At 34.5% G+C, this 22050-nt stretch overlaps 1 protein-coding gene across 2 annotated transcripts in view; it reads right to left on the bottom strand.

Moving 5' to 3' along the window:
- Grd (gamma-aminobutyric acid type A receptor subunit Grd) overlaps positions 1 to 22050 on the bottom strand; it is a 1945208-nt gene that overhangs the window by 383634 nt on the left and 1539524 nt on the right. The gene's annotated exons all lie outside the window — the stretch shown is intronic.

The raw sequence follows: 22050 nt of genomic DNA, 5'->3' as shown, positions 1-22050 counted from the left end.
GTGTAATGCAGTATATAATGGGTGAATTTGTTGTTGCAGTGCAGCGTGGGGCTGCATAAAATATAGCGTTTATATACCACCTATCCAAGAGCAGCGAGATCGCATTGTTACAAGAGCAGAAAGTTCAATAACCAGAGACAAGTAATTCACATTTAGCAAGAAACTACCGATTTGACTTTATCGTAACAAATACTGCTTATGCATAAAACAAAACTATGAACAATAGTGCTAAACTTGAGTCCATAAATTACAACTTTGAACTTCTTTTATCCAGTAATATATCATATATATGTCCTTATTTGTCGTTCATTAGAAATAAATATTTTAAATCTACTTTTTCTCTCTGAATAATCTCGTATAAACACACCTATATACATTAACTAGTAAATATTTCTTCCATGATTGAAATTTGTCCATTTATTTTCGTTGGATTAGAGTCTAGTGTTCCACTGAGCACAAATGCAATTTAAGACAATCTACAACTTAAAATAAGATCCAAATCACAAAAGCTACAATTGGAAACAACCCTGGTCTCTGCCCCAAACGTGTGTAGCTAACCATATAGCAAAAGGGAGCATCTATGTTCTAGCAAAATGGCAAATTATATGTTTATAGTTCTATTTAGTTTATATGTTCTAGAAAAATGGTAAATTATTTGTTATGAATATTAAAGGTTTTGGTGTATTCCCTTACTTCATTGTATCAATAGTGTTTAATACAAATATTATTTACAATGTACACTTCTGGTCAAGAAAACCTTGATTGCCTTCCAGAAATTGAACCTAGATAATTACGTCCCTCAGATCAGCGTTTACAGGGAAATGTATTTTTCCTCCGTTCTGACAGAGAATAGTACGAATATACGTAGACTCATAAGAGCATAGACCATCTTCAAGTTGCCGCCAAGTAAATATAGGCCTATAATTGAAATACAATCATAATAGGTTACAGAAAGATATGTAAATAATATATAGATAGATAAAAGTCAAACATAGCATACTGAGTGATACGAGATAACTCAAGCCTGTAAGGAACAGGATCACCAAGATAGGCAAATACACAAAGAGATAGATTTCCGAAGTTACACTTTTTTTTCTTCGATGGTTATCATCAAAGAACTCTGTGGAACTTCTTATTTTAACAGGCGTTCGAATCCTATCTGCTGAGATAACTTTTTTTTAAATAAAGAATCTGCGTTATATTGCAAGGAATATTCATGTTCCATGTATCATGTATAGATGCAACAAATTATAAATACGTCACAGCTGTTTAATATAGGAAATTAAATCATATACATTAAAGGAAATAGCAAATCCTTCTCGTCCTGGTACCATTCTCGTGGAGAGGACGGAGAAAATTAATTTCACGATCAGTTACTTTTATTAATCAGCCATCTCCTTTAGTCTAAACAGCACAATCGTGGGACGTTAATATAAAAGAAAATTAATTTCTTTTTATTGTATATTCCTCTTTCTGGGGGAGTCTCTAATATATATTGTTGAAGAGAAAGCACTATGGAAAGATGTTAATAAAAGAAACTACTTATTCAGTATTTCGAATAATTGTTTAGTATTTCATTACGCAAGAAAATAAGTGGTCACTAAATTTTACAGTATCACTACAAAACTTGTCAGTTATGTTTACGTTGGCGTTACTGGCCATCTCGATTGTTCTCTACCCTTTCAGATATAATCGTTATAGTTGTAGTTTAAAGCCAAATCGACTTTCTCATTAGTTATCTCGGTATGAGAATTGATTTAAAAGTTATAGTGTGACCTGTAACTAAAATGACAAATTAACGAGGACAAATTGCCGGTCCTGAATAAAATTGCTAACACTAAAAATTGTACGAAATAACGGGGGTAGAGGAACCGGAAAATATGTAAATTAATCGAATCTTAAGTATCTTAAAAATTGTATCAGAGCATTAAAAACGTCTAAAAGTAAAATTGTTTAAAATTGAAAATGGAAAAAGAGCGAGTTCAACAATCATTTACTTATCTGTCTGGTCCCATCTTGATCCCCTTCTCTCTTAAATTTTTGTAAAGAAAAAAATAACCTAAAGTTCGACATGGAATAGTAACAAACTATTGTTCTTTTGTTGATTTAATGACCGGGAAAAAATTCAGTAGCCACCATTTGATTTATCAATGCTATTATTATTATTATTATTATTATTATTATTATTATTATTATTATTATTATTATTATTATTATTATTTATAGACAGAAACAATATTATCGGATATTTAACTTGCCAGAAAATTAAACTCAAGAAAGTTGAAACTTCAGCTATATTATTCAATTTCAGTGGCAACGAACACATGAAGTTTAAAAAACCTTCCTCGTTGATCTTATCGCCGGTATTCATAGATAAATGGTCTGTAGCGTTCGACCACAGATTACAATGTAGAGTTTATCCGGGGTTCAAGTTTCACTGAAAAGTATATGTACCTTCTAACTATCTTCGGTTTTTCTTAGTAATGCCCCTGTTGTTTGCATAATACGAAAAAGTAAAACAAAGGTGAATAAAGTCAATGTATTAAAACAAAATATACGACAAAATGATTTAAAATAAAGGAAGAAAAAGAAACCATGGGTACATATAGTGCTTCAGTTTTTTGCTTAAAATAAAAAATAATAAAGGAAGTCAGTAATACGCATATCCTCGGTCAATATGATTCTGAGTGGTTGGATTGTAGTTTAGCGTCCCTATCAGAATCAAGACTATAGGAGACGTGGATCTACAGCTTAAGTTGTGATCCAAATCACATGTACTATCTTTGCGAATCGAACCTAAGTCTCCACAAATAAAGGTGCATATGCTAAACACATATTCGTGCATATGTTATAATGCATGGCGTGCTATGCTGAATATACAAACCTTTGATTACTTATATGAAGAATCTGTATCAATGCATAGTAATATTGAAATTGATTAATGAACATTTAATTATGCCTTATATAATATTTCATTAAAGAAGAATTAAGCCCAGTTAATTTTGGAGTTATTCCTGGAGAAGGATTTCATTTATAATTTTTAATTTGCTGTTTTTTTCTGATAGTGAAACATGCCCAATTGAGTGAAAAGCCTAAGTAAAAGGTATAAATTGTTACATTTTACATTGCATAATGCTTATTAGAATTTCAGACAGAATTTTTATTATGATAAAATCATTTACATTTCTATGTATTCAAAAAATGCAAAATGAAAATAGAATATGACTTTGTATATCTTTTAATATCATATACTTAATTAGAATTTTATTCATGATATATAATAAGTTTTAACATATCTATAGACGATGTTTTAAGATTTTACATTATGTGAACAGTTTTTCTTTTGTAAATAAAATATTATTCGTTAAAAGTATTTTCTCTTATTATTATTTCGTAAAAATGTTTTTGCCTTTTGTTAGATTAAAATATCTAATTTTCACTTTCCAAAATCTAATATCGTACACAGACACATTTAGTTTGTACTCTCGTACTCAGATGGTTTGAAGAATACTTGAAAATATATACACAACAGTATTAGTTGGTTCGTTTACTACGTAAACTCCTAAGATCAAATTTCAAAGAAAACAGCTAACTTATGTCAACGAAATACTCAGAGAATGTGATTCATCTAATAAATCGTTTCTTATAGAAACTCGTTGTTAGAAAATAGTTCTAATTATTTTACTTGGATCATTTGCGTGGCAAATTCAGAGCAAATTGCATTTGCGAAGTTGTAAATAAATCGCTTCTTTTAGAAGCTCATAACAACACATACGGTGCGAACTTAGAAAAGTTCGTGTTATTTATTTTAAATTGGACTATTTGCTTTTGCAACTTGTATTTTGACTGATCGCTTCTCACAGAAGCTCTTTGTTATTTTCTATTCGATCGTATGCGTAGTATACTCATTGTTAAATATTTATTTGATCATTTGCGTGGCAAATTCAGAGCAAATTGCATTTGCGAACTTGTAAATAAATCGCTTCTTGCAGAAGCTCATAAGAGCAGGAATGCTGCAATCATATTAAATTTCTTGAAGAAGCTCATAAGAATATTCCTAGAGTTTGAACTTAGAAATGATTCGTATGCTAACTATACTCCATAGAACAGAAATACTAAAATTGACAAACATAAGTTTGTAACATAAGAAATTATTCCTCCTAACAGAACACTCGTAGAGTGTGACTCGCTAAATAATTCGCTTCTTGCAGCTCAAAACAGTCTAAGATTGTGAACTTGTAAACATAATTGTGAGTATATTTAAATTGCTGTGCAAGCGCCGCTTACTTTTCTTAGAACACTCGTAGAGTGAGATTCGTCATGTAGTTCGTAATTTTTATAGATCTGTACTAAAGAGCCTCATAAGAACAGCTACGCTGTGATCATATTAAAATTCTTGCAGAAGCTCTGAGCAATCTAGGATTGTGATCATGCTAAAAAGTTGGATCGTTTTCAAAGAAAACTCAGCTTATGGATCGGATCGTTTCTTATAGGAACTCATTGTTAAAAAATAGTTGTAATTTTTAAAAGAGAACACTCTTTGAATGTGAAGAAACTAAAATAACAATGGAATCTCTGTTTATTTGTTGGTTCAATTCTTATAGAAACCCGTTGATAAATTTGGTTGCGAAAATATTAATTATTTTACAGATTCCTTCCCGCGGGAACATCTTTTACATATTGTAGAACAGCTATGCTGTTATTATTTTATTCGTTCGTATGCTATTTTTATTATTTCGTATAGAAATTCGTTGTTAAAAATTGTTCTGAAAATATTTTAAAAAAATCAACTTTCATATTATACAACGAACATATGAAGAATTATATTTTTAATATTGCAAATTAAATTTTCAATTTAAAGAGTTTCATGTAATGAATTATTCATAGGTGAACGTTTAGATAATTTTATAATCAAACTTTGTTTAGTTTGCAAAGGAATTTTAATATATATACATGGAAGTTGGTCTTAGAGCTTCCTACGCAAGCAAAGCAACCAATAAAAGAGTTTCATATAATGAAATGAAGAATTGCATTTTACTTTTGTATATCAATTTCAAAGTAGCGTTATAAGTAAATAACAAATACGAAAAAAGTTTACTAACACAAATCTTAATTTTAACAGAATATAAATGAGTATCAAAGTGGAAAAAATCGTTAACTGATATTTAATTGTCACAGGAAAAATAATTTTAAGTTAAAAATAAGAAAGGTCTTAAGAATAAGGAAGGAAGAAAGGAAAGAAAGAATATAACTTTGAAAGAATTTTTAGGGGGAAACTGTAACATGTGCTTTGTCGGATAACGACTACGATACTCCCGTTAGTAATTTATTCCGGGTCCCCTAAAACATTTACAGCAGTAAGAAAAACCTTCATATTTACAAACTCTTACCAAGTAAATATGTTCACCAGGGCACATCTATCATACACAATCTGACATATATCGAATAAAAGGGAAGTAAAATATGCTTAGTAAATTTTTGCCTGCACATATACCTAATATTGTACATATTTCCTATACCTTAAATAGAAAGAAAGTATAAAAAATACTAATATATATTTACTTGTATAAAAAATAATCCGCTGAGGTCCATATCGACTCTTACCCAATATATTTGCTATGCACTATACTTATATCCTATACTTTTTATATACAGCGCGTAAAATCATCCGTTGTGTTACATAATAATTGTCAACCATTGTTATATTTCTTCAACAGTACACACATATTTTATTCAAACATGGTGTAAAAATGAAATAATAATACATCTTTCGCAAAAAATTTTAACGTACATATATCGACCAACGTGCATATATTACGTACTTCGCATACTAATATAGGTATAATGGAAATACTAACTGGGAGTTAAGATATTCCCTTATGCAGTGTTCCATATATATATATATATATATATATATATATATATATATATATATATATATATATATATATATATAAAATATGTATTTTATACACGACTCCAAAAGTCCATTACCACCTGCAATTCTCCCTTTCCTGCAATAGCAGGCAACCCAAAAAGCTCGACGGTTGGGTTGGTTTCTAATTCGAAAGGCGTTGGACCAAACCTATATTTTGGCAAAGTACAAATAACAGAATAAAACAAATTGTTAAGAAAGACAATTTTATTGTCATGACGGAGTAAAATGACATCAAAAGATACAAAATGATCTAATCTAAGCAGTTTAAGCAAGTTGAATGGCAAGAAACAGATATCAGAGTAAAGCATTCCTCTCCTTCCCCCAAAAAAAGAATCTCATAAAAAAGAAAAAGGTTACATAATGTAAAGGTTGAATATAAAAGTCCAACCAAAAATTTGAATGTTGACACCTAAAAGGCAAGAACAACCGAAGTAATTGAAATTCTGCACAGGTATTGCAGACGTAAAATGAGGGAATATGGGTCCCGTATTTTCCTGAAAAAAAAGTTGAGTGTAGCACGGACACCTCCAGACATTTGGTCACGAAATATCAAAATTTCTACTAACAGTATGCCAGATGTGTGTAAAGGACATCAAGAATTGCGACGAAACTTTACGTATGGACAATATGTAGAAAACGAACGGATTCGGTTTTTTATTTTCTGCGGAAAAACGGTTATAGGGCGCAAAAGCCCCACCCAAAATTTTGAACGTTAACGCGCGAGAGGCAAAAAGAAGTAAACTGCAGTGAATGAAATTGTGCGGATATTGCAGACGTAAAATAAGGGAATACGGGTTTCGTATTTTCCTGGAAAAAACGGCTATGTGGGGCACTGGACCCTCCATACCTTAGATCAATAAATATCAAAAGTGCTAGAAACAGTATGTCAGAGGTATGTAAAGGACATGAAGAATTGTAACATAATTTTGTGTATGTACTATACGCAAAAATAAACGAATTCAGAAAATCGGTTTTACAGGCAAAAGCCCTCACCCAAAATTTTGAATGTTGACGAACGAAAGGCAAGAATAAGTGAACCGATGTGAATGAAATTCTGCACAGATATTGCAGATGTAGAACGAGGATACGAGTTTTGTATTTTCCTGGAGAAAACGGTTGAGTAGGAACGAACCCTACAAAGGTTCGATCACGAAAAATCAAAAGTGCTAGTAAAAGTATGTCAGATATGTATAAAGGACATGAAGAGTTCCAACGAAACTGTTTATATGGACAATACGCAAAAAATAAGCGAATACGATTTTTTCTATTTACTGCGGAAAACGGTTTTTGGGGGCATAAGAACCCACACAAAATTTTCAAAGTTGAAGCCCGAAATGTAGGACGATGTGAACCGAAGTGAATGAGATTTTACACAGATATTGTAGACATAATGTGAGGGAATACGGGTTTCGTATTTTCTTGGAAAAAGGGGTTGGGTGGGGCACGGACCCCTCGAAATCTTTGATCACGAAATATCGGAAATGCCAGTAACATTATCAGATGTGTGTAAAGAATATGAAGAATTGCAACGAAACTGTGCATGAACAATGGGCAGAAAAGAAACTAATACGTATTTTTTTTTACTTTTCGGGGGAAAACGGTTTTTGTAGGCAAGAGCTACCGTCGAAAATTTTGGAATGGGACCCAAAAAGGCAAGAAGATGTGGACCGAAGTGAATGAAATGTGCACAAATATTGTAGAAGTAAGATGAGTGAATACATGTTTCATATTTTCTTGAAAGAAAATTCACCTGTTGAGTGGCGGGACGAGTAAACCGAAGGGAATGAAATTGTATGTAGATATTCGGTATGTAAAATATGGCCTTTCGTGTTTCAGAAGTGTCTTGTCTCCATCTGATTATTTTTCAAATTTGGCAGAAGAACTACAAGCGCAAACAGAATAGCGTATTTTATAGTATTTCACAAGGCACCTTTAACCCTTACAAAGTTTTTGCGCATAAACAAGAACAAGTGTCGATTTATGTCCAGTTTGATGTTCATCTGCAAAATAGGGACTATATAATATCTACACTCAATTTCATTTGCTTCGGTCCACTCCTTCCTGCGCTATTACGGAATTATTTACTTTTTTCGGATGTGGCCTAGGCTCCAACACGTTTTTTTCGCAAATATTAAAATGCGTTATTTATTGTTTGGCAAATTGTTTCTATACGAAGTTTCGTTGCAATTCTTCATATTCTTTACGAACTTCTAATGTATGCTTATTTGCACCTTGGATATTTCGTAGTGAACGGTGTAGAGGGTCCGTGACTCACTCAACCGTTCTTTTCCAGCAAAATACGAATTCAAAATGTCATTCAATTCAGTTCACTTCCTCTGGGCTCTCGGGCCTCAACTTTCAAAATCTTGGGTGGAGGCTTTTGCCCCATAAAACTTTTTTTTCGCAGAAACTAAAAAACGTATTCGGTTACTTTTCGGAATTGTCCCTACACAATATATCGTTCCAATTCTTCATGTCCTTCAAGCACTTTTCACATACTGTTATTAGCACTTTTGATATTTAACGATCAAAGTTTTAGAGGGGTCTGTGTCCCATCTAAACGGGTTTCTTTTTTTTTTCAGGAAAATAAGAAACCCATATTTCCGACGGTGGCGACGAAGAAAAATTCGCTTGTAGAGGGATAAATGGCTCAGGCCTTTTTATTTTGTCCAATCAGAGCTCCTTTAATCGTGTATATTCGACGATAACAGCTTCGGGTCAGATAAAATGCACTCGCTATGCAATTTTATTACAAAATGACGTGTGTCTACTTTATTTCATAGTATTCCCATATTAAGTTTCTAATGATCGGCGACAGTTTCCATTTAGGATGACTGAATGACGCTGCAGTTTTAAAAATGTTCCCTATTGATTTATATGAGAAACTATTTCACTTTCTGAGCAGAAAGGAGACGGAATTTAAAGTTTATTATTGTACTGATTTCTTGTGTGTAATTATTAGGTTGTCTGTATCTTAGTGAAAATATGTTTATTTGGTACACAAATGTAATATTATTTAAAATAGAAAGAAAAGTGTGCTAGTGAGGATCAAAAACATCTGGTCCATTTGTGCTTGGAAATTGAGAGAAACGAAAAAGCTATGGACAAATTACATTCTCTTGGGAAAACATGTGATGCAGTACTAACGCAATAGGTTAACATTTGTAATTTAAATTAGTGGAATTCAAATTGCTCGTTTTTCGAAACTGCATCTTACATTGCCATCTAGTGGCGAGCAACAGAACTCAGTAATGAGTGGATGTTGGTCTCGCGGAGGAATATCAAGGTCGTATGTTTCGGCTATTCCAGCTGAAACACTAAAAGCTTCCAAGTCCAGCACATGTATACTTTTCAAGATACAAGTATGTATATTGTTATTTTTCAAACTGGAATAACATTCATGGCAAACTAAAACTTCGTTTGATATCCAGTTAATTAAAGCTGAATGAATACAATTAATGTCAATACGTGATTTTAAAAGGAAATAAACTCAACAACTAACACACAATATCAAGACACTGTTTCTTTTCTCTACGAGTGTTGCACTCTTGCGTCCAATCTTTTACTTCGTGTTCTAAAACTGTATCGTATTCTAAAGCACAAAACATATATTTCAAGTTGTAATAATTTGCTAGTTAGGTAGTTATTGCGTTGGATAAATTTTCTCCATCAAAAGTTCTAATATCATGAAGAAATAACCAATTATGTTCACAAGAAATATTGTTTAAACGTAAGTATACAGTTATAGTTTTCAAAACACGAACTTCACTAATATGTTGATCAGTACATCATAATAATATATTCAACATCACCGAGTCCATTAATATGCAAGAATATTTTTAAAACACGAACACAAGACTAAACGTAGCCATTTAATTTAAATATGTTTTTTTCTTCATGTGGTTTAAAAGTATTTTCACAGTCACGTTTCAGTTTCTGCAGGTCTTTAAAAAGTATGTACACAAACACATTTCAGTTTCTTCATATATCCAATTCACTAGTGGAAAACTATTTACAGGAACACAATCACATTTCAGTTCACTTCACTGTTGCATAATCTATTTGCCCTATGTAAACACTTACTTCGAATATGCTTTCTTTCTGTGATTAGTTTTAAAAAACTCAACCACTTCATTCAGAAAATTATTGTCCCTTCCTTACCGCTCTTTCCACCAATTCTTCTTCAGACATGAAAAGGCACTCGTCAAACATTTGTTTCTGTACAGCTTCACCACATCCATAGCACATTAAAATTTTCTCTGTTTCCCACTCTTTAAGGGCTTTGAAAGTGCAATCCAAAGTCCAAAATGTTTTTCTTGTATTTGACAGTATCGACGGAGAAGACAACGGAGAAAGTGAAAGTGTTAGTAATGGTGATTGGCGACCTTCTCCTTCTTCAAAATCTGTTTTATCTGAAGATGATGATAGATATACAACTTCGAAGCAGACCGGAGAATCCGGTCTGTGCTTTGAATTTTTCCCCGGTAAATTCACATTTCCCGTCTCCAACTTCTTTTTCACCGGAGATGATGGACAGGCTAAATTATCTTCGTTCTCCTCTAAACTAACTTCCCTATAGGAGCCATAGCAGCAAATACATACATTTTCCTAAACCCAGTATATAAACGATAACGTCAAAGAAAATGTCGTCCTAACAACATCATGTTCATATAAGCCTCCTATTCTGTTCATGGACAATATTCTTTTTCTCGTGCCATCTTTATTTTTCCAATATATTCAAAATAATACATCCCCTATATAAACAAGCAATTCTTTACAGAAAAAAGTTCCCAGAATTCTTCTCATTTGTACATTCAAAGCCAATACTTGTCTCTTCTTGGAAATTCAATTTATACGTGTCTTTACTCAAGGTTAAACAACCTAAACAAACATTCATTTGCTTTTTTCTCTTATGTCTACGTAAGTATGCTCAAGCACAACACTTCTCTTTTTCGAAATTCCATGTATACGTGTTTTCACTCCATTTCATCTTTATTCTTGCTCGCGTCCGCGTGCCACGCGAAGCGCAGCGTTTCCGTCACCGCGCGCCGGGATGAGTGTTCTAACAAGTTTTTTCAATTATAATAATAATAATTACCTCTATCTGTGCAGTTCATAGCTGTTTTTTTATAAACATCCCACCTGCAAAGCACTGTATACACGCTTTCTTCCCCTACATCATCAACATCTGGCACTATTCTTTATATTCTTTACAATTCATCTTTCACAAGTCAGCAACAAACCTTTTCCCCACACAACCTCTTTCCTTTTCTATACAATTATTCTTTAAACCATACAGCTGCAAAGCACAGTATACATGCTTTTCTCTTCCCCTCTACTATTCTTTTTTTCTTTACATTCTATATCCGTTCTCACCCCTACCATTACCATTTCCTACTATCCTCTTTTGTTTACATCCCGTCAAACAACACTGAAGACGGACTCATACCCCCACCCCTACCAGTCATCATACGTCACTAAACAATAGAATGGTATGCTCATAGAAAAACATTGGGATAGATAAAGTATATTCACTACTATGTATTATCTGTCAGGAAAGTAAATGTACACCTATTTTTCGAGTCTGGCATTCCTGCGCTCCATCCATGGAGAAGTATGAGAATTAAATCAATCAAATGTTTACTCAGAAGCAAGAAGAAAAGTCTAATCTGAATAAGACATTGCAGAGGGGCACAAGCTGTGAATACGAATAGTGCATAGCGTAAATAAAGGATGACACCGAAGGAGAAAACCAAAAACAGCTGCTAAATGGAGAAAAAAGAGTAACAATTATCGAAGTGGGAACATAAAACAGAAATAGAACAAATACACCGACAACTCAACGTTCACCAAACCATTATCTTGGTGTAGTGTTTAAGGTGCTGGCTTACAAATGCAAAGGGCGCCAGTTCAAATCCCCGGCAAGGACATTTTTAATTGTTTTATTAATAATACATACAGCTCATGACAGATGGTAAAAGGGTCGTATTTAGTCTTTCGTAGCAATTATTATTGGTAATGTTTAGTACTGATAATACTTTTTGTCTTTGCGTATTGATTTTATTCTTGTCTCCATTTTGAAAGAGAAGAATATCCGAACAAATTTCACCAAAATCCCTCTTATTTTAAATGTAAACGCCATTTGCAATTAGTAAAGAATAAAAGTTGAACGTTCCGACGTAGCTGCAAAAAGTAAAAAAAATAACATGGAAATGGAGGGGTTAGAAACCCATACTCATGGTTATTAAAATACAATCACTACCGGTATATGCCTTAAACCTATCGACCATGCTTCTACGTTAACTACTAAGAACGTTGTGTTTAGGTTACGCTGGTCAAAACGTTTTGCAAAAAGGCCCGGTTTAGCTCTAACGCAGCACAGGTGCGAGAAGGGAGAAGGGGTGCAAGACACTTTTTCTCTCTCCCTCTGTGTGTTTATCTATCTATCTATCTGTCTGTATATACATAACGCTATTTGTGAATGCCATAACAACCCTAATTTTCAGTGGATTGAGACGAAACTTGGCACAAACATTAATTGTTGAAATATCTTGACTGAGTTCGCTAACCAGAATAATCAGATGAAAATGTTCAAAATGGCTGCCTTTCAAACTCTTAAAAAGTTCCAAGGGAACCAAATTTCGCCCATAAATGGATATTCACAAAGTTTGAGTAGCTTTTCCTCTTTTACTGAAATATTTGTGTGCAGGGACTTATCATCTTTTATTAAAATATTGGACCGTATTAATCACATAAAGAAGGTTAACGCCCTTTCGCTACGGTCAGGCATTTTCTATTGCAGGGGGGATATTTTCGTATCGGAACCAGATGATTGTTAGTTAGGATATGAAGTTACACACTAAAAGTGAAGTAACTTGTGAAACGTGTCATTTGAAAGAATACTATAATAAATGTGCTTTCCCCTAACAGAGAAAACTGTAAATCATGTATTTTGAGTTCGGGAGCGTGAATGGCGAGGAGTGTTATTTGATTTGTTTTTCAGTATCACATTGCATTGCGAATAGTGGTAGGCAACATTAGTGCTAAGTAAAGTAATAATAATAATAATAATAATAATAATAATAATAATAATAATAATAATAATAATAATAATAATAATAATAGGTGTTGTTTGTGGCAAGGCAATATCGTCCTCAATTCTTCTTCAAAACATAGTGATTGTAACGCCATATTTCCCTTACAAACAAAATATTTGCAATTTATATCGAGAGAACGGTAAATGGTAGAGTGATGGGAGCAACGTTGGACAGTATGCACTCATAGTACTCAGAAAAATAAGCGATCTCAAAGCAAAACGAACGAAGAGTCATTGTCATGGGGAGTCATGAGGCCACGGCAGGGCCCTCTTTAGGCAAAATGTTGATAACTTATATCGAGAGAACAGGAGGTGATAGTGGGATGGGACCAACGTTGAGCACTGTGGACCCATAAGGCGCATCGAAAAAATTTGGGGGGGGGTCGCCAGCCAGCCTTACTTATTTCCACATGATAATATAAAATTATATTGTGCGAAATACACACACGAGTTAGCTAGTAATATTTCATATTATTATTATTATTATTATTATTATTATTATTATTATTATTATTATTATTATTATTATTATTATTATTATTATTATAATTATTATTATTATTATTATTATTATTATTATTATCAACAGCCCCTTTTCATTGCGTGTGCATGTTTGACATGAAACCAAAGAGAAGATCCATCATTCGTAGAAAGAATAAGAATAGCCAGTTACATTAACTGTGGAGGACGGCGAAAAATACGAAAAGAGTGACTACCTGTAGCGAAAAGAAATAATACTTTCTCTCAAATTCATAAAAAGTGAAGCCAAGATAGATTCGACCTCCCATGAACAGTGCGAAAAGCCAGTGCTTTGTCCACTTTTTATTTTTTAACTGACTCATCGAACGTGTTTCAGTAACTTACTTATTGCTAATTTTACTTGCTTCACTCGTTTAACTTGCTTTTTTTAATAACTTAGAAAGACAGGGTAACGAACGCAGAAACACCAATGACAGTTCAAAATCATAAAGGTTCTCCAGCCAGGAATCGAACCCGGGACATCGTACACCAAAGGCGTACGTGCTAGCCACTAGACCAACGGGAAGGGCACCAGTTACCCTCTGTGTCGTTAGGGATTACGACCACTGTATTACAAGCTATCACTTCTGTGGGTTGTATACTATGATCACATGTTCCTTCTTTCCTGGAAGAGTTAAACCTACATACTATAAAATACATGAGGTATTTAGACCTACATGCTCTTCATATAATGTAATAAAAGGGTCATGCGGGGAATAAGGAAGAGGACATTCCTTGGACAAAACGGAAACTATTGGAATCACAAATATTAATCTACGAGGCATGCGCAGTAATATAATTCAGAATAGCTACTGTTTAGTTCAGTAAACGAAGAAAGGAGTATAGAAACCAGACATGTCGCGTTAACGAGATCGACCAGTGTTGACAGAGGCGGAAGCAGATGTGTAGTAATACAAAAACTTGATTAAATTGATAATTCGTTCTGTATTCTGTAGTATATCGTATCACAACTTTACGGGTGAGCAGAGAAAGTCTTACTAACCCTATCATATAGAAAGCATTACTAATCCGATCATATAGACACAAATGAATGTAACTGTGAATACTACAACTTGGATTTAACGAAAGCCGTTTAGACATTCAGTGGTTTGCAGGGTTGTATAAGACACAAAAAGATAAAACACAATTCAGTTCTTCATACCTCAACTTCCAGCAGCTAGATATATTCAATTTCTGGTTAGATACTAAAACTGCTGTCGGATTTTAATACATGACGTATTGCAGGATACAAATGCTTTGCATTAATTCTTTGTTTCTAGACAGCTATTAGTTTAGTGTTCTGAAAGATTGTGTGTAAACTAGGGATAGCAAATTCCTGAATTTTTACTTTCCGGACTCCCAAAGGTAAAACCAAACAAATTCCGCAATTGAAAAACACCCGATTTTGGGAAAAATCCGGAATTAGCAAAAATCCGAATATAGGAAGTACTGATTTCGCAAACATTCCGAAATTCGGAAAAATCCGGAATTTTTCTGAATTTCGGAATTATCTAATTCCGGATTCTTTCCGAGTTCCGGAATTTTTCTGAATTCTGGAATTTTACCAAATTCCATAATTTTCCGAAATCCGGAAAGTGAAACTTCCACTTTCGGAAAATGAATTTCTGTTGATTAATCTGTAACGTGGAGGACAAAAGTCTTTGATCAGGTAATGGCTACTGCTTTGAAAGAAATGCAAAGTATGAGAATTAAATCTGTCACATATTTAGTTTCGTGTGGAGAAAAAACAAACTTGTGAACCAAAGGTTAAAGAACAACTCAAGTTATTAATATAAAGTTTGGCGAAGATTATTCACAAAAGAAATACGAAGACGTTTCGAATCGAAGAAATATAAGATAAAACTTTGCAAGCTGAGACAAAGAAACCTAACGTTACCAGACTAAAGACGAATTGTTTACTGCGTACCGATCGCGGTTCAGTGGTCAAGGTCCTTGGTCGAATCCACGTCGAACATTTTTTTACTTTAGGATTTTTTATGGCGATTGATCGTCGATGATATACGTTTTATTATAATTAGATATTTGAATACGCGGATGTTTCAATACTTGAACTATCAAATCTTCAGGAATAATAATATTAATAATAATAATATTATAATAATAATTATTATCTCGTAGAAGATTAAAAGCTAGGAGCTAATTATCGCTCAGGTCATACCATTACAAGCAGAAACGTGACATTTGGAACGAATATTTCGATTTGGTTTAATGTTGCCCACGAGAAGAGGAATTTCTAATCTCGTTTCTAAAACAAACAAAATAACATGAGAGTTAACATTTTACATTCGATACGCGACAAGTCTAACTCAAGATGTTCATCTCGCTTTGGAGATGAGAATCGAGACGAGACGAAAAGCATCGTAGGCATTTTCCGTCTTGTCTCTATTCTCGAAATAATGTATGTCCATTCTTTAAGTAACAAATGCTCTGTAGATTGAATCTCATAGGCTATTTCGTTACATTGTATTTCAGAGCTCATTGAATTATGGTCTGTGTAGGTATTTTTGTAGCAAAGCTTTTATATTTACCTCTGTATATCCTAAAAATTAGTTTATTACATGCCTTACTGTTGCATGATATTCAGCTATTTTTTTATAGCTATTTTCCTTAAAACATACAGTAGAATACTTTCTACATGGAACTTCAGTGGGATGCTCTAGTTTAAAATTTTGGTAGTTGCAGAAGTGCGTCTTGAAGGTACGGAACAATTTCCCCGATCCCTTTGCCCCACCTTATCCTTGTTAGATATACTCATCTCAGGTAAGTAAATAGAAACAAATGCAAGAGAAGAAGAAGAAGGAGAAGAAAATGGAGATCCTGGTGACTCACGGCCCACGATCTACTTCATCTCTGGTGAGAGGCTTCCAATTCAGCATAGGCGAGACAATATAGGCTTTGTTAAATCCTATACGAGACGAGACAAAGCGTCTGTCTCGTCTCGTTTTCCTAGACGAGATGTGACAAGTCCTTTCCTAGACTCGTCGCGTGTTAAATGTCTTGAAAGCATTCCATAACCCTCTCTTGTCCGATTATCAATTCTAACTTGTAAACTTCGTTACATTTCGAAGCCGCATGGCTTGCAATTTTACTTCTATTATTATGAGGTTTACGAAAGAAAATTAAACGAAAGGAGACTAGATAACAATTTGTCTCGTTTCGGAAACACGAGATGGCACAGGGATAGCCACGAAACCAGTGGCGGATCTAGAATGTAAAAACTCGGGGGGCGGCTGCCTGAATTTAGACTATGCTAAGTATATCATGACCTTACTATACATTTTCAGAACTATATAAATAATAGCTTAAATTATTTTCGTCAATCTGAAAGTGGGGGGAGAGTAGGCTCCCCGCCCCCGAGCTAGATCCGCCACTGCACAAGACGAAATACAGGCTTTTTCTCGCCCCTCTAAAACGAGACATTTTCACATGACAAGACGAAACAGGCAACCACGTTGTGTCTAGCGCATCATAATCATTCCTTTTATATTATTCTGTTTTCATCTCATTATCAAGTTTTTCCTTGAAATCCGACCTCGGATCATCTTCTTTTCATTGACCGTCATTGTTTCTTTCACTAACTTGTGTACATAATTGTAATTTAAAAAAAAAATCATTCTATTTTCTACGGTTTTCATTCCACAATCAGTCTACGGTTTTCATTCTACCACTTGTGAAGTGCAATTAACATACGATAGGTTATAATGGTGTTGTGAATGTTTGTTATGTGTCTAATTGTTTGAAACCAGTGTATATTTAGACAATCGATATTATATGCGGTTAATTGCATTCATCTATTACTACTTAACTGTCTATGTATGGTATATCTATAAGTGTAGTGTTCTACGTTTCCCTTCATAGAACAAAGTTGTTTGAAGGCTCTGGATTCAGTGTAATGGAATTGTATAATAGTCTAGGCATGTAACTTTGATGGGAAAATGGAAGTTAGAAGTACAGCATGAAGTGTGGAAAGAGGGATCATTCTTTTTTTCTCTTGATATGTCTGTAATGCATTGCTTGTTCCGTTCACTGCACCGCAATCTGTCCTCGCTGCTTCCTTCAGGCGTTATTCAGCGTGCCTCGGTGGCTAGCCTCTGCATAGCAAAACTCACGAGTGTAATATGCATGATTCACTGTGTAACGCAGTGTTGCAATAACTTCGGCTTGTCGTTAACAAATATAGTGCTTTTGCTGTCTTGAATATCAATAAAACTGGTTGTGGAAAAAAATAACTGAATACGAATCTGCTAAAAGTCTACTTATATAGTTTAATATTGTAGTCTCAATATGGTCCCTCATCCCAAAACTTGTGATTGTTTTCACAGGACACATTTGGGGAGAGGGAGAGTTGTGTAAGTCACAATATTTTGGCATTCGGGATATTACTGATATGTTGTTCGGATCTTGGAACCTTAGGTGATAACGCTTGCAATTATTACTTTGCTGTTTTATGGCTGTTTGTATTCGGCATTCTTATTATGTAAGCGTCTATTTGTCATTTTGTTGATTTGAATGGAAGCACCACACTCTCAGTTCCGGGAGTCTGTCTGTCTGTCTCTCTCTCTCTCTCTCTCTCTCTCTCTGTCTCTGTCTCTGTCTCTCTGTCTCTCTCTCTCTCTCTTTTCTCTCTCTGTCTCTCTCTCTCTCTATGTGCAATACGCACATTTCTGAAGAAATTTGCCTATCGTAGAGACACAAATGGGCGAAATTCGGGAAAATGTCCAGTTTTTCCGGTCACCACTCTCTGATACAAACTCTGATTAAATACACGTGCTTCCTCATTTTCATTGTTTCACTTCTATAATAAATTTCACCTAAATTTTTTAACTCGTTTTCACTTAACATATTAAACGGGTAATACGTTCTCCTTTACCACCTTTCATGTGATGTATTTACTATTTAAAAAAAAATAAAATATATACCACTTGGAGCAGATTCGAACCTCCGTTCTTTGGATTCGTAATCTAGCGCCTTAACCACTACACCAAGATGCTTGATTGGTAAACACTTAATTTTTGTCATATTTGTTGTATTTGTATTTTGTGTTCCCACTTCGACAATTTTTACTTTTTTTCTCTCTTTAGCAGCTGTTTCTGGCTTTCTCTTTCGGTGTAGTCCTTTATTTATACTATGCACTATGCGTATTCACAGCTCGTGCCCTTCAGATTAGACTTTTCTTCTTGTCCCTCAGTAAATATTTGATTTATTTAATTCTCATACTCTCCATGGATGGAGCGCAGGAATGCCAGACTCAAAAAACAGGTGTGCATTTACTTTCCTGACAGATAATACACTAATGAAGCACTAACGTTAGAGGTTGGTACACTAAGAAGCACTAACGATGCAATAATGATTGATTCTAACTTTATCGTTAATGCGATAATGGAGGCGCCAAGTTCACGGACTTGTAATTTCAACACCTACTTAAAGTCAAATGGTGGCACGACCAAGCACCAACGTAGCACAAGCAGTTGGTATTAGAATATCAATTCTATCTCAATTAAGGAAAAAGCGGAGCCAACTTGACGCTAATTAATTTCGTTATAACAGCGTTATTTGAACAGCACTAACGCTCAAATTTGGGCACTGGCCAGCACTAGCGTAGCAGAAACGTCTGGCATTGAAAATCAAGTCTATCTCAATTAGGGAAAAAGCGGAGCAACTAGATGCTAATTAATTTCGTTGTAACGGCGTTATTTAAACAGCACTAACTCTGAAATTTGGGAACTAACCAGCACTAACGTAGCACAAACGTTTGGCATTAGAAAATCAGTTCCCTCAATCAGAGAAAAAAACAGGACAAACTTGACGCTAATTTCTTTAGTTATAAAGACGTTATTTGAACAGCACTAACACTCAAATTTGGGCACTAACCAGCACTAACGTACCACAACCGTTTGGCATTAATAAATCAATTCTATCTCAATTCAGGAAAAAAGCGGGGCCAACTTGATTTTTATATTGTTCATAACGGTTATTTTGATAGCACAAATACTGAAATTTGGGCATTAACCAGCACTAACGTAACACGAACAAATGGCATTATTTATTTTTCTCCATCCAAAAGTGGTGGGGCCAACTTGATACTAATTACATTACCTCCTTGCAAATTATTAGAAGAGGTTTTTCTTTTATAACTAACTGTTCAGAATTTGCTGTTTTCTCATATAATTTTTCTTTCTTGTCAAATATGTACCTATTTATAGATTTTTATTGTCCTTAACTAAGCAGTGATTTATAGAAAGTTATTGTTGTAAACAAGTAATAATTTTTATTCTTAATTATTTTTACTCGCTATTGTTTTAGTATTACATTTTGTGAAACAGTCGCATATATCATGTTTAAACATCTGAGTTTAAATAACATTTTTCATTTATATAGCGTAGTTTGGATTTTTAAATTGTAACATCCATTTCATCTTAATTCAGAAGCTATACAACACAACAGCTGAAAACACAAAAGCTAGAAACCTGACAAAGACAATGGCTAATTTTTTCAGGTCACAAATTTTTCAAAACTACGCTGCCCTCTCCGTCTCGCTTAGATCTGGCAAACATCTTTGCTTGAATTCTGCTGCTCTCCCTGATGAGAATTGGAAAATCAGGATTGTTGTTTTTCAAGTCAACATAGTGATTCTCAAAGAATTTCCAACTGTGTACATCTTATTTCCCTAGAATTTATCTAGGAAATCGTGGGCTTCCCTCAGTTTCTGCATGTTCGCGTCCAGATTTTTCTCTTTTTAAAAAAAGTTGAGATTGTTGTTGTTCATAAAACTTTGGTAAAGCTTTCCAGTTTTAAAGAACATCCATTGGGGCACCTTTCCTTTGTTCTTTGGTTTGTATTGGTAGAAAGAATCATTAGTCTTTCCCTACTAATTCACGAGGTATTGATATATTGCATGGTATGCGCTTCGTGGACTATAGAAGGGATCAGTGTTTTGTGGGTTTATTTTTAAGGATTCAGGCTTGACGCGTGTTCTCCTTATGCCAGGTTAAAGTGTTCTATCTGAGGTAAAAGATTTCTTCAAGCTTATGGGAAGAAGGGAAGGAACTCAAAATACTGACAGCATTGCCTTTTTGTATGGCTATGCTTATACGTTGCAGTAAAAATTGATAGCTTCTCGGGTCTCCTGTTTTTGCTGTCAGACTTGCTCCTAGTTCCTTCAAAAAATCAATTGAAGAGCTCCTTTCCAAATACAAGTCACATCCCAAACTAATCTTAGACCCTTTTTCCACGGAGTTAATGTTATTCCGTCTGGCCGTTTGCCATCGTTCCTGAACATTCCTGGAGGTTCTAATATACTCGGAAAGTCGATGCTTGCAAGAGTTCTTTTGATTATGTTGTCTAATTCGCTATGACGTGCAAATCTTCCTCCACTTTTGTTCCACCTCAAAGCATGAAGACCTTTCTTGTCCATCTTGTTGTTGCAGGTGCAAATAAATTCATGGCAAATATTCAGGCCTAAGCGCAATCCTATTCAGATTTTGAAAAAGTTGTCATTCAAGAATGTCCCTATGTTTATAGATGGTGTTGACTGTAGCCATGCTCCTGATTCTTTCTCTCTTAAAGCTTTGATGTACTTTCAATGTTGTTTTCAGCGACTATTTCGCGTTCGATTACAACATTTAGAATAATTTGATCCCATTGTTTCTGTGACTCTTTTAAAACGGGGTGTTTCCATCGTAAATGCATTTCCAAATTTCCAAAGCCTCTGCCAAATGGCTTATTCCCACTTCGTCAACTGGATACTTTATAATTTTGGAAACGAGGGGCAACGTTCCGTGGCAAAAGGAAATGAAGGCAGGAAGGCATAGGTCTGAAGCCTTTCTTATGCGTAAACCACCGACTCTGATGGGAAGGCTTGCTTTAGTCCATTGCGTTTCGTTGATATTGTAATTTATTGTTGCTTGTAACGCTTTCTTCACTATGTGATCCATTTGTAGAAGTCTGGAGGGATTGACCCATGTTGGAACTGTTCGGAGAAAGTAGGTTTGTTTAGGAATGCCAAAACAATTTTTGAGCAAAAATAAAGCAATGTGGGCTGTAAACTTTCTAATCGGAATGATGTTCTTTTGAGATCATTCAGGTGTTTCTCGAAATGGTATTCGATTCCTTCTTCGTGTAGTGGTGAACCCAGCAATGAGGTCTCATTATGTTTCACTATTCGTATTCCGGGTAATATGTTTGAAAATTCAGATACAATTTTAGGGGCGCTTTTTTTCGAATTGAAGAAAAGTTCACATTCTTGTGGGTTTATTTGTGGACCTATTTTCTCTGAATTTGTAATCAACTTCTTTATATCCTCCAACACGGTTTGTGGTGATCCTCCAAGAGTTCCGTCACCAAGGTAGAAGACATTTAGCTCTGAAGAAAGAGAAAGGAAAATTGGATGTATTGCTAGACTAAATAGCATCGGGCCTGCTGGATCGCCTTGCTGAACTCCTACACGTGAGGATATTTTCCTTTCTTTGTAAAATAA

Source organism: Thermobia domestica, chromosome 3, assembly GCF_964235325.1.
Source record: "Thermobia domestica chromosome 3, izTheDome1.hap1.1, whole genome shotgun sequence".
Classification (NCBI taxonomy): Eukaryota; Metazoa; Arthropoda; class Insecta; order Zygentoma; family Lepismatidae; genus Thermobia; species Thermobia domestica.
This window is presented reverse-complemented; position numbering and strand designations above follow the sequence as displayed.